The 13,238-nt window shown below is 39.3% G+C and overlaps 1 long non-coding RNA gene across 1 annotated transcript in view; it reads right to left on the bottom strand.

Annotated features, from left to right (window-relative positions):
- The window catches only part of LOC123379234, a 39,593-nt gene extending 26,790 nt beyond the window's left edge, over positions 1–12,803 (bottom strand). Inside the window, exon 1 of the long non-coding RNA XR_006583463.1 lies at positions 11,851–12,803. This is a non-coding gene — a long non-coding RNA (uncharacterized LOC123379234). The remainder of the gene's footprint in view (positions 1–11,850) is intronic.
- Between the last annotated feature and the right edge of the window lie 435 nt (positions 12,804–13,238).

The raw sequence follows: 13,238 nt of genomic DNA, 5'->3' as shown, positions 1-13,238 counted from the left end.
GATATTAGTGTTGGGGCTTTCATGTATGGCTTTTATGATCTTGAGGTATGATCCTTCTATCCCTACTTTCTTGGGGGTGTTTATCAAGAAAGGGTGCTATATTTTTTCAAAAGCTTTCTCCACATCTATTGAGAGGATCGTGTGGTTCTTGTTCTTTCTTTATTGATGGGATGAATCACGTTGATTGTTTTTGCAGATATTGAATCAGCCCTGCATCCCAGGTATAAATCCCATTTGGTCGTGGTGAATAATTTTTTTAATGTATTGTTGGATTGGTTGGCTAATATCTTGTCGAGGATTTTTTGTGTCCATGTTCATCAGGGAAATTGGTCTATAGTTTTCCTTTTTAGTAGGGTCTTTGCCTGGTTTTGGAATCAAGGTAATGCTGGCTTCATAGAAAGAATTTGGAACTTTTCCTTCCATTTATATTTTTTGGTACAGCTTCAAGAGAATAGGTGTTAACTCTTCCTTAAATGTTTGGTAGAATTCCCCTGGAAAGCCATCTGGCCCTGGACTCTTGTCTTTTGGGAGATTTTTGATTACTAATTAAATTTCTTCAGTAGCTTCTGGTTTCATTGATCTGTTCTACTGTTTTTTTGGTTTCAATAGCATTGATTTCTGTTCTAATCTGTATTATTTCTTGTCTTCTGCTGGTTTTGGGTTTTATTTGCTGTTCTTTTTCTCTCTGTGAGGTGTAAGGTTATGTTATGTACCTGAGATATTTCTTCCTTCTTTAGGAAGGCCTGGAATGCTATATGCTTTCCTCTTATGACTGCCTTTGCTGTGTCCCAGAGGTTTTGGGCTGTGGTGTTATCATTTTCATTGATTTCCATGTACTTTTTAATTTCCTCTTTAACCTCTTGGTTAGCCCATTCATTCTTTAGTAGGATGTTCTTTAGTCTCCAAGTATTTGTTATCTTTCCACATTTTTCCTTGTGGTTGATTTCGAGTTTCACAGTGTTGTGTTCTCAAAATATGCATGGTATGATCTCGATCTTTTTGTACTTGTGGAGAGCTTATTTGTGTCCCAGTATGTGATCTATTCTGGAGAACGTTCCATGTGCACTGGAGAAGTATGTATATTCTGTTGCTTCAAGATGAAATGTTCTGAATATATCTGAATATATCTGTTAAGTCCATGTGTCCAATGTGTCATTCAAAGCCACTGTTTCCTTGTTGGTTTTCTGTTTAGATAATCTGTCTATTGCCGTAAGTAGGGCGTTGAAGTCCCCTACTAATATGGTATTATTATCGATAAGTTTCTTTATGTTTGTGATTAAATGATTTATATATTTGGGTGCTTTCACATTTGGAGCATAAATGTTTACAATTGTTAGGTCTTCTTGGTGGATAGACCCCTTAATTATGATATAATGCCCTTCTTCATCTCTTGTTACACTCTTTATTTTATAGTCTAGATTGTCATGAATTCAGCAAAGTTGCAGGATATAAAAACAATGCACAGAAATCAGTTAATTACATTCCTATACACCAATAATGAAGCAACAGAAAGAGAAATCAAGGAATCCATCTCATTTATAATTGCATAAAAAACCATAAAATACCTAGGAATAAATCTAACCAAAGAGGTGAAAAATCTATATGCTAAAAACTATGGAAAGCTTATGAAAGACATTGAAGAAGACACAAAAAAATGGGAAAATATTCCATGCTCCTGGATAGGAAGAACAAATACTGTTAAAATGTCAAAACTACCCAAAGCAATCTACATATTCAATGCAATACCTGTCAAAATAACACGAACATTCTTCACAGACTAGAACAAACAATCCTAAAATTTGTATGGAACCAGAAAAGACTCTGAATAGCCAAAGCAATCTTCAAAAAGAAAACCAAAGCATGAGACATCACAATCCCGGACTTCAAACTGTATTACAAAGCTGTAATCATCAAGACAGTATGGTACTGGCATAAAAACAGGCACTCAGATCAATGTAACAGAATAGAAAACCCACAAATGGACCCACAAATGTATGGCCAACTAATCTTTGACAAAGGAGGAAAGAATATCCAATGTAATAAATATAATCTCTTCAGCAAGTGGTGCTGGGAAAACTGGACAGCAACATGCAGAAAAATAAACCTGGACCACTTTCTTACACCATACACAAAAATAAACTCCAGATAGATGGAAGACCTAAATGTAAGACAAGAAACCATCAAAATCCTCAAGGAGAAAGCACCAAAAACCTCTTTGACCTTGGCCACAGGAACTTCTTACTCAACACATCTCCAGAGACAAGCGAAACAAAAGAAAAAATGAACTATTGGGACCTCATCAAAATAAAAAGCTTTCACACAGTGAAGGAAAACTAAAAGGCAACCAATGGAATGGGAGAAGATATTTGCAAAACACATGTCAGTTAGTATCCAAAATCTATAAAGAACTTATCAAACTCAACACCCCCCAAAAAAAGCCCCCACCAGTGACACCAGGCTGTAAATAGCCTACAGTCCTTTCATCTTCAGGCTCTAATCTCTAGGGTGGAGCTAGTTAGGGAGACACAAGCTGCCTCTTCACAGGACTCTTTAGCAGACAGCAGAGCCAGATTCCACAGGCCTCCCCATCAATGGGCATACAGTGGTTGCCCCCATATGGCCTCATCTGCTCCATTAGACCCTGAGTACCTTGCCTGGCCTCAGTGGAGCTTGTCAGAATACAGTTAGAGGCCTGCCATCTCTGAAACTCCAAAAAGCCAGAAGCATGTACACTTATTTATAATAAATAGTGTCTGTCATAGGCCGGGGTCTTGGGAAGCAGGTACTGAGATCAACAGCTGTGAGAGAAAAGGCAAAGAGACAGGACTGGGCAGGGGGATAATCAAATGTGATGGAGATCCTGAAAAACCTTGGCCAACTTGGAAGAGTGCTCTAGAGTGAGCATCCCTGCTTCAGAGAGGTCCCAAGTCAGGTCCAGATGGTTGGTAATTTCTCCTCCTGCTGGCTCAGTCATTAGCTGCAGGCTGATCAGGAAAGGGTGTGACATGGGCTGGCATCTCCAAAACTGAAGCTAGCCCTGAATGAGCTAATGGCTCGGTATGCTGCTGTCGTGTCCACAACCTGATCCTTGTAGAGTCAGCATAACTTAGTATAGTTACGTATACTTATTTCGCATTAAAAAAATTTTTAGGGGCAGCTGGGTGGCTCAGTCAGTTGAGCGTCTGTCCTCAGCTCAGGTCATGATCTCGTGGTTTGAGAGTTCAAGTCCCACATCAGGCTCTGTGCTGACAGCTCAGAGGCTGAAGCCTGCTTTGGATTCTGTGTATTCCTCTCTCTCTGCCATTTCCCCGCACTCTCTGTCTGTCTCTCTGTCTCTCAAAAATAATAAACATTAAAACATTTTTTTTAATTTTATGAAAAAAAATCAGGATACAAAATATAAGTTTTGTCTCTTCTGCCATTTTCCTAGGCAGGAAACCCATGTTTGGAGGAAAGAAATTGAGTCCCTTAATTACAAACAGATCAACTTCACTAATTTATCTTTTTTTGTTTCTCATGTGCTGGCCAAGGTTTCAAAGCTTTGTCACTTTGTGCATGTTGATGTAGAGTGGCAGATTTAAGACGAGCTAAAAATTAAAGTACAAAGGAAAACCACATACCTGACCCATCAGGAAGAAACTGCATATTGTATTCAGAAAGAGAAAGTAGGGAACTATACATTAATTATGGGAATGCTTGACCAGTTGTAGGTGTAACGCAGTAAGAAACTGGAAGAAGATAATGAGGCAGCCAGCAGGGGCTGAGAATCCTATTTATGGTGCCGCAAGCTTAAAATGAGTGTCTGCAGAAGCAGCAGGAGGAGAGGGGGCTGCCAGCTCTGTGATTAACAATAGGAGAATTTCGGGGAACAGTTGCAGCAGTAGTAAGATTCTGCCAAATATCAATAGCAAAATGTTAGTATGCTACAGAGGCAAGGAAAAAAATAACAATTAGGAGTTGGTATTTCTCAAAAATGAACTGTCAGGAGTGTGCTTTTATTAATCAAGCGATAATGTTTTCCTGTTGAGTGATACTGTTTATTGAGTGTGGAGAAATAACGAATCAGAATCCACAGAATGAAATTCTGGTCTGTGAAAATAAAATGCATTGCTTTTAATGATGAAGGAAAAGTTGTGGAATTTTCATGGAAATTTAGTCGGGGGACAAGTGTATATAGGGCTGGCAGCAGAATAAATGGTAAAATAGGCAAAATGGCCTCTCATACCCACCCTCTTTCTTCATTCGTCTCTTCCACAGCCTCACACAGGGCCTTGGGGCCCCAGGGGTTAATGGCTTCTCTTCCTCTGTTGGGCCTGACTTCACCTAGGCTGCCCTTGGTCAGCTCCTACACACCAACCCTTTCCGATACACCTGCTGTGTGGTTTTTAAACTTGACCACCTTAAGGGAGAGTGCATGGCAGAGAGCCGTCCCTTTCCTAATCTCTAGTTAAGCAAATTAACCCTAACGTGTAATATCCTTCCAGAAGCATATGGATTTTTAAAAGGATTCCAAGACACAGTCACCAGAATGTTTGTGGGGGAAATATTTTTAAGTCTGTTTAGGAATCTGTCGGGAATTCCTAAGTCACACAATGTAGGTAATGACCCTTCCAACTAGGAATCAGGCCTGCCCAGGGTCTACCTTTACATACACACATGAGGACCCTACTATCTACTCTTATCTTGAGGACAGCATTTTTTTCCAATGACTCGTATCCTATCTCCTTTTATTGTCCAAGTCCCTCTAAACACATGTAGGAGGCAACTGTGACGTAGTGGAAAGACCAAGAAGACCTGGATCTCAGTTCTGACTTTTGTACTCCCCAGATGAGGCCTTGGGCAAGTTACTAAACCTATTTGAATCTGTAATTCATCTATAAAAAATAGTGAGTGTATCTACTTTATAGGGCAGCTGTGGAGAACTGTTTGATGTTTGGCACATGGTAGGCTCTCAAAGTTAGTTTTTTATGGCTAACCCACAGTGCTTTATTAGTTTCAGGTGTACAATATAATGATTCAACAATTCCATATATCACCCAGTGTTCATCACAGCAAGAGCACTCCTTAATCTCTATCACCTACTTGACCCATCGCCTGAATCACCTCCCCTCTGGTAACCATCAGTTTGTTCTCTATAGTGAAGAGTCTGTTTTTTGTTTGTCTCTCACTCTTTTTCCTTTGCTCATGTGTTTTGTTTCTTAAATTCCACATGAGTGAAATTATACGGTATTTGTCTTTCTGACTTATTTCACTTAACATTTTACTCTCTAGCTCCATCCATGTCATTGCAAATGGAAAGATTTCTTTCTTTTTTATGGCTGAATAGTCCATTGTATATGTGTGTGTATACACACACCACACACACACACACACACACACACACACACACACACACCACATCTTTATTCATTCATCAATTGACAGACACTTGGACTGCTTCTGTATCTTGGCTATTGTGAAAAATGCTGCTATAAACAGAGGGGTGAATGTATCCCCGAGTACAAAGGAAAAAGGACACTTGTTCCCACCCACTAAAAGCCACCTAAGGGAATGTGTCAGATTTGGAGACAGGAGATCTGTATGCAAAACCTGACTTCACCTCATGAGAGCTGTATCATCTTGGACAGTCAAGTGCCTTCCTGTGTCATCAAATACAAAAGAAGGCTAATACTCATGGCCTGCTCTATTCCAGAAGAACATAATAAAGATCAAATATAAATAAAGTGACTTTGTAAGAGAAAATTTACAATCTAACATCACAGCTCTAGAAATCCCTTTAGTAGCATAAAGGAAAGTTGTCAACTGAATTTTAAGAGGAGAGCTGAGAAATACTGGGAGAAGAATCAACAGCTGGATTTTTAGCTATTTTGCTTTCCTCCAGACATGAATTCAACCTGGCTTCAGATACCACCATATCTTAAAGGTTGAATTTATTCTTTTTATTTTAAATTTAAGTAAGTTTTTCTTTTAGTAGTATTTTTTAAATGTTTATTTTGAGAGAGCACATGAATGTTCAAGCAGGGGAGGGTCAGGGAGAGGGAGGGAGAGAGAGGGAGATAGAGAGAGAATGAGAATCCCAAGCAAACTCTGCATCATCAGTACAGAACCCAACCTGGGGCTTGATCTCACAAACCATGACATCATGACCTGAGCTGAAATCAAGAATCCAACACTTAACCAACTGAACCTCCCAGGTGCCCCAAGTTTAAATATGAAAGTATCAAATACTGAATGAATTACTGAGCTTAAGAAATTCATACAAATGTGTAGCACCTTACAGCATATAATGCTTATTTCTTTAACTAGCCAAAATACTTTTGGATAGAAAAATATGAACTTCTACTGTAGCCCACGCCACACAAACTAAGTTTTGGTCCAGAAGGAAATCCATACCCAATAGATACAACCACTGTATGCACTACTGTGACAGTGCTATGCTATTATTCCAATGACTAGGTCACATGGTATTCTCAAAGAACAAATTCTTGGAGAAGGGTCAGAATGGGGGACCACATGAAAAAGATGTTTGTGAGCATGTGTGAAACTCTCTGAGGTGCTCAGAAATAACTGAGGTTTTCAAAGTAAGACTATAGATCCTATGTCAACGGAGAGGGCAATAGGCAGAAAGAGATGGATTGTTTCACTATAGTGGCCTCCATTTGTACCCATAAGCTGAGGAAGCCTGACATCTATAGACAATCCAACAGACTAGAGTAGGAAGAAACCAAAGTACCCCCACCAGGCATATTCAAACTTCAAAGTGCCCCCACCTTGCATATTCAATAGTTAGAAAGTCTTTTGAGGTTATTCAACAGAAAACTTCCAAAGTGAATTGGACCAAATCCTTTCAATATACTTTCCCTGAGCTTATTTTAATTAGGAATAAAATATAATCACTACCAACTCTGAATCTTGATATGGTAATTAAATACATTAGTGGAAAAACCTGTACTGTCCAAACTAACACCATTATCTTAAGCTATTTCATTTGGTTTAGTCTCCTCTCTAACAAGAAGGCCATTAGAGGCAAATGGGAACTTGTGTACAAATGAATCAGTTCAGCAAAAGCTGTATAGTCCAAGCACAAAAATATAGGAAGATAGGAGGTATGAAGAGAAATGCGTTGGGAACCATGATACACATGGATAGATTAGGAGATCTTAACTTCAAATGACTTGAAATTGAGGAGACTATCACAGGTACATAGAAACAATCTATTTTGCTTGACTTCTAGATAACCAAATAGAAGAACAAGATATTTCTAAAAAAAAATCGCATTCTTATTTTTTCTTTCTAAAAACTTTTAAAAGTAAAATTTTCGAGCATTGGACCCAGACACACTTGATATGTATCTGAGCTCTACTAGACCAGATAAGCTACTACAACTCCCTCTGAAACATTGCTGCAGTTAGTTACCTAACCTTAGTTGCCAGTTGGTGAAATTATGCATTGTTGAGTTTGTCTCTGTACTATCAATTCTGTGGCAGACTCTGTGCTTCCAACTAGCCAAGGCAATTCCACCTTCTCCACGTCCATTACCTTCCAGCGAACACTTGTCTGTATGGAGCAGCTCTTCGTGGGAATAGTAACAGATTTCTTCCCACCTACCAACACCTGTGAGTCTTTCCTATATGCTACAGAGCAAGGGCTATCATTTCTCCATGCGGTCTATCCTTTATAGAAAGAACCTCTCCAACTAACTGTAAAGCTCAACTCCTTGGGGTGTTTCTCTTTGCCTGGTCAAAATCTTTGCCTGTTTCCTTTGTGTATTGGTTCTTTTTGTTTAAAACCCTTGTCATTAGCTGACAAGTAAACAGGTGTTCCTGTAAGCCTTTCTAGCTTCTCTGGCAGGAGACAAGCTTACTTCACACTCCAGGTGGTCAACTCATCCAGTTGGAGCTTACAGTTTTTTTCTGATGGACCCAAAGCTTGTAGGCATTATGCCTATGAAAAGCATCCAATAAACTCCTATTGAACCAACTTGCACAGGTGGGAAAACAAGCCTTCTTATACTATTATACATAATTGACTAATTGCCTCGAGAGAAAGAGTTTTCTCTAACTTCTGTTTCTCACTCAGAATCCCACAGAAGTTCTCCCAAAAACCTTCCTCGGGATCTGCCTGTGTTTTTTCAGGGCTCCCAGAAAGGCTGCCTCTTAACTGCCTGTCCCCACTGTCCTGTGCCAATCTTTTCTCAAGACACATGGGACAGTTTTCTCACTGAGAAAAGACTTGTGTCTCCAAATGTTAGTTGCAGAATAGATTGATTGAATAATGTCTCCCAATTTTCATGTCCACCTGTAACCTCAGAATGTGAGCTTATTTGGAAACAGGATCTTCACAGATGTCATTAGTTAAGGATCATGAGATGAAGTCATGCCACATTTATAGTGGGCCCTAAATCCAATGACTGGTGTCTTTATAAGAGAAATAAGAAAATTTGGAACAGAGACACAGAGGAGGCACAAAGGAGGAAGCTACATCAAGACAAAGGCAAAGAGATACAGCTACAAGCCAAGGAATGCCAGAGAGGGCTAGAAGCCTTGATTTCAAACCTCTAGCCTCCAGAACTGCAAACGAGTACGTGTCTGTTGTTTTAAGCCTCCCAATTTGTAGTATTTTGTTACAGCAGCCTTGGGAAACAGTATGTGGAAAGATAGTCAACCTTAACAGGCCCAAACTTGCTCTTCACATTCTGCCACCTATACCTAACCTGTTTGCTACCAGGTTTCTGGAACAGGATCTGCTTGCCTGATGTTGATACAGATGATATGGAAAACTTAAAATATTAGTTATCATTTTGTGTGTGACAAACTTGATGGAGTCACTGAGTTACACAATGACTCACTTTTCCTTTCTGTCAAGGGGAAGTAGAACCTCTCCTATTAACCAAGCTAATTCAGAATACTTAGTGAGACTTTACATATATAATTTGAAATATTTAAAAACACCCTGTGTGTCTTGATTAAAACTGGAACGTAGCACCATATGTCAGAGTGATATGATGCAAAATGAAACATTTTTTGTAACATAAAATGCTAATGGTCTCTAAGGTGATTAAGCTAGTTAGGCTTGGTCACACATTGAAATCTTATAGATTTTTTTTTTAAAGGAGTCCTACCCTAGACCAGTCTCTGGGAGTTGGGGGAGGGGAGAGGCATTGGTATTTTAAGTCTCTCCTTTGTACACCTTTCGTAATTCATTTCCATTTCACAAGCTATGGAATAGAATCTTTTAATAGATTATATCTAGCGATGTCTCCAGTAATTTACTTCCCTCATGTCACATCAGAGAAATGTGATAAAATAATGAGGATCCAGAGACATAAAAACAGTCATACCCCAATGACCCTTGCCAGTATCCCTAATAGTGCAGGCACTTGGTGGAAAAGATGCCACTGATGATGGCTTCCATCTCCAACACAAATTTCACAGTCAATATGACTGAAAATAAACCCTTCGGTTTCAAAGCTTAAATACACAGAGTAGCCATTTATTATCCTCCAGTGTCTATTTTGTTGATGTGTGTGTGTGAGCATATGTGTGTAGGTTTGTGTCTATGTGTGCATTGCAGTCAGCAGTGCCTAATCTGATTTTTTCTTTCTCCATTCCTTTTGTGTCTCTTCTACCTCACCACAAAAAAACTTCCAATCACATAGTATTAAAGTCCTTTAATGTAATCATAGTTTGCTTCATAAGTGAAGAGGTATTGATTGCCTTCCCACCTCAAGTGTACCTAACAAAGTCATTTCAGTATTCATAAGGCATCACAATGCATCCAAAAATAAATACTAATAAAGAAGATAGCTCTCAGTCTCCAATATAGAGAAAACCTTCTTAAAGAAAAAAAAGCTAGTAGTGTCCTTGGTGATAGGGTTGCCTGTTGCCATGGGAATGAATACAAAGATTCTATGACATTTCCTGGGACCACATGAGCTTAGTGGAAAGGATGTCTTTTAGACAAAAACCTCATTTTCATGTTTTTACCTGGTAAAACTCTAGGTAAGGGAAAATGCAAGATGAAAAGAATATATGAGTACTCCATTATGTGGCTCAGGCATTATAAGATCTCTATCTGAAAATTGTTATTTTTAGCTGGTACACAAACTGCAGAAAAGCAAAATGAGAGAAATTAACAACAGATCACCTAAATTTTAATACCATTAAATCCTGAAGTACAACAGGGATAACAGAACTGTCATTTAAGATGCCAGGAGACTTCTCCTTTGCATGTCACTAACTCTGCCCCAAGCAATGTGACACTAAACCTTGTAGTTCACACGATCACAGAACCTGTAGGTACCAGAGTAGTGACACCATTGCCTACCTGCTTGCACATTTTGTCCTATTTGGGTTTTAAATAAGCATCCAAGGACTTAGCTGACTGGTTATGCTGCAATAGAAACTGAACCAGGAAGCCATTCTGGCTTGCTTTGTCTCTGTTCTTTACCATGGACCATGTTCCTAAATCAAGATGAAAGCTGGCCTGCTCCATAGCCCATGGGGGCTGTGCAAGAGATCATCATGAAGGGATGGCTTTGTTCATGCGACTGGGTTATCATTGGCCAACTCTCCCCCACCCCATGAACCTGTGCCTTAGCAAAGTTCATCCTTTCCAGATATTATGTACAAACAACCCAAACTTCCAATCTTCAGCTATTTCTAACTTATAAAAATGACAAGTGCTTACAGTCAATCTAATGTATTATTATTATTATTATTATTATTATTCTACAAGGCTCTACTTAGAATGCAGATATTAATTACTTTTATATAAAAATACTACATGGTTTAAAATGTATTTAAATATGTATAGCTAGAACTACATCACCTAGCTATGTTTGATCTAATCTGGCTAAAGGAATTTATTTCTTAGATATTCCTATATGTCTATAAGTATCAAGTATTTGCTATGTACTAGGTACTGTGCTAAATATCATGCTTTTTTTCTTTCTTTTTAAATTTTTTTAGTGTTTATTTTTGCGAGAGAGAGAGAGAGAGAGAGAGAGCAAGTGGGGAAGGGGCAGAGAGAGAGGGAGACACAGAATCCAAAGCAGGCTCCACACTGTCAGCACAGAGCTTGACTTGGGGCTCGAACTCATGAACCATGAGATCATGACCTGAAGTCAGATGCTTAACCAACTGAGCCACCCAGGCGCCCCCATGATTTTTTTTCTATATTAAAACAACAACTATATTAAGTAGATAGCATCATTACCTCCATTTTACAGATCAGTTTGAGGCTGAATCAGGTGAAACATCTTGCCCTAGGTCTTACAGCCAAGAAAAGATAGAGCCATGAATTTGGCCTTAGGTTGTCAGACTCCACAGCTCAACCTACCAGGATCCTATGGCGTGTTAGAGTGCAAAAGACATCTAATCTAGTGCTTTTCCTTTTTTTTTTTTTTTTTTACAGCAGTAGGAATTCTCTTATCAAATGAAATTTTCTGTGGAAGTCCTACTGATAAAGCAGTTGGAGCAGAGCTGCTCTGGTTGAACTAAGAGAAAGCCAGTGACTCCCTGACACTTCTGACCCCACCAGACATTTCTGCCATATTTGTAGGAATTGATGTACCCATGCTTCAAGGAACCATCCAGCAGCATATTTTGACCATCTCCAAGTCCTTCCCTTTACAGGAAACCTGTGTTATGGGAGAAGTCTGCCACAAGAATGTAAACCTTCCTGTCAAGCCTTATGTTCTGTTCTCCCTGATCCGATACTTTTAAGACTCAATTCCACATGAGTTCTTCTGGTGTATGTTGGCCAATTTTTGCAGTGAGTAAACTACATTCTCCTGGAGAACTAACTCACTTCCCCTCTTGGGCTACAATAAGACCTTACTTTACTTACTTTTCTAGAGGAATGAGGCAAGGTGAGGGTGGCTCTCAGGAGGGTGGCAAGTGTTTCCTTTCAAGACATCATCCTCAGGTCAGGTCTTTGAGGAATAGATTCTGAGAAGGGATGACTGCTTCCTTTCACCCTATACCAAGGGGAAGAGCCTACCGACACTAGCCCCTTTAGAGGATCTTGAATTTCAAGCTTTTTAGATCTCATCCAACCAAATGATCCCACCCCAAGTAGTCCTTATCAGGAATCACATTTTTGCATAGGAAACCCATCACACGTGTGCATTCAGTCTCTCATTAGCTCTCCTAACTAGGTATGAGTAGGCACTGAGTAGGCATGATTTTCAACTTAGTCTTCTCTGTGACCCCATGAGAAGAGAATCTCTTTAAGTGCTGCCATGAAGAAACTTTGGCTTTTATGGTTTACTCTGAGTTAACAGTTGGCTGAACTGAGCCTGTCGTTTTTTTTCTTGAAGATTTCCACAGCCAGTGCTATAATCCTTTGAATGACCAATACCCCTTAACATTCAGGTGCGAACTATTACATGAACAACTACTTCACCTCCCATCTGTAACCCATCCAAATCTATAGCAGGTGACTTTTTTTTGCTGTGATCCTTCAGGATGCCATAGGTTATCATGAGGAATCATCCACTTACTACCAGCAATAGGTACTTCTTACTATTTGACGAGTAGTGATTGTTCTAGAATCACATCCTAAAAGTCTACTTTCTAGAGCTAATCCTGATATCAACTAGCTTATTTTAGGCTCTCTGAAAATCAGTGCCTAAGATAGGAATTGTGTGTAGGTAGTTTATTTAGAAGCTGATTCCAGGGAAGAGAAGTGAACCACCAAGAAGAAAAAGTTCTTTGCGTATATTTTTATTGCTGCCTTATCAAACAGTATATGACCTTACTTAACTATATCTCTGCTTCCCCTATTTGACTGTAAACTCTCCGACGATATCTTTGCCCATAATATCTACTTTTTAAATTTTTTTTCAACGTTTATTTATTTTGGGGACAGAGAGAGACAGAGCATGAACGGGGGAGGGGCAGAAAGAGAGGGAGACACAGAATCGGAAACAGGCTCCAGGCTCTGAGCCATCAGCCCAGAGCCCGACGTGGGGCTCGAACCCACGGACCGCAAGATCGTGACCTGGCTGAAGTCGGACGCCTAACCGACTATGCCACCCAGGCGCCCCATCTACTTTTTAATCAGGATGTGCCTTTTAATTGATGTTATCCTATTATTGAATTGACAGAATTTTTAAATTCCTAAATGATACATAAAATTATGCTGTGTCTTATAATTTATAATTTGTAATTTATTTCACATCAGTGAAATAATGATACCTAGTAATACAGTATAGGTGTTCAATAATGTGCTCA

This window comes from Felis catus, chromosome C1, assembly GCF_018350175.1.
Source record: "Felis catus isolate Fca126 chromosome C1, F.catus_Fca126_mat1.0, whole genome shotgun sequence".
NCBI lineage: Eukaryota > Metazoa > Chordata > Mammalia > Carnivora > Felidae > Felis > Felis catus.
This window is presented reverse-complemented; position numbering and strand designations above follow the sequence as displayed.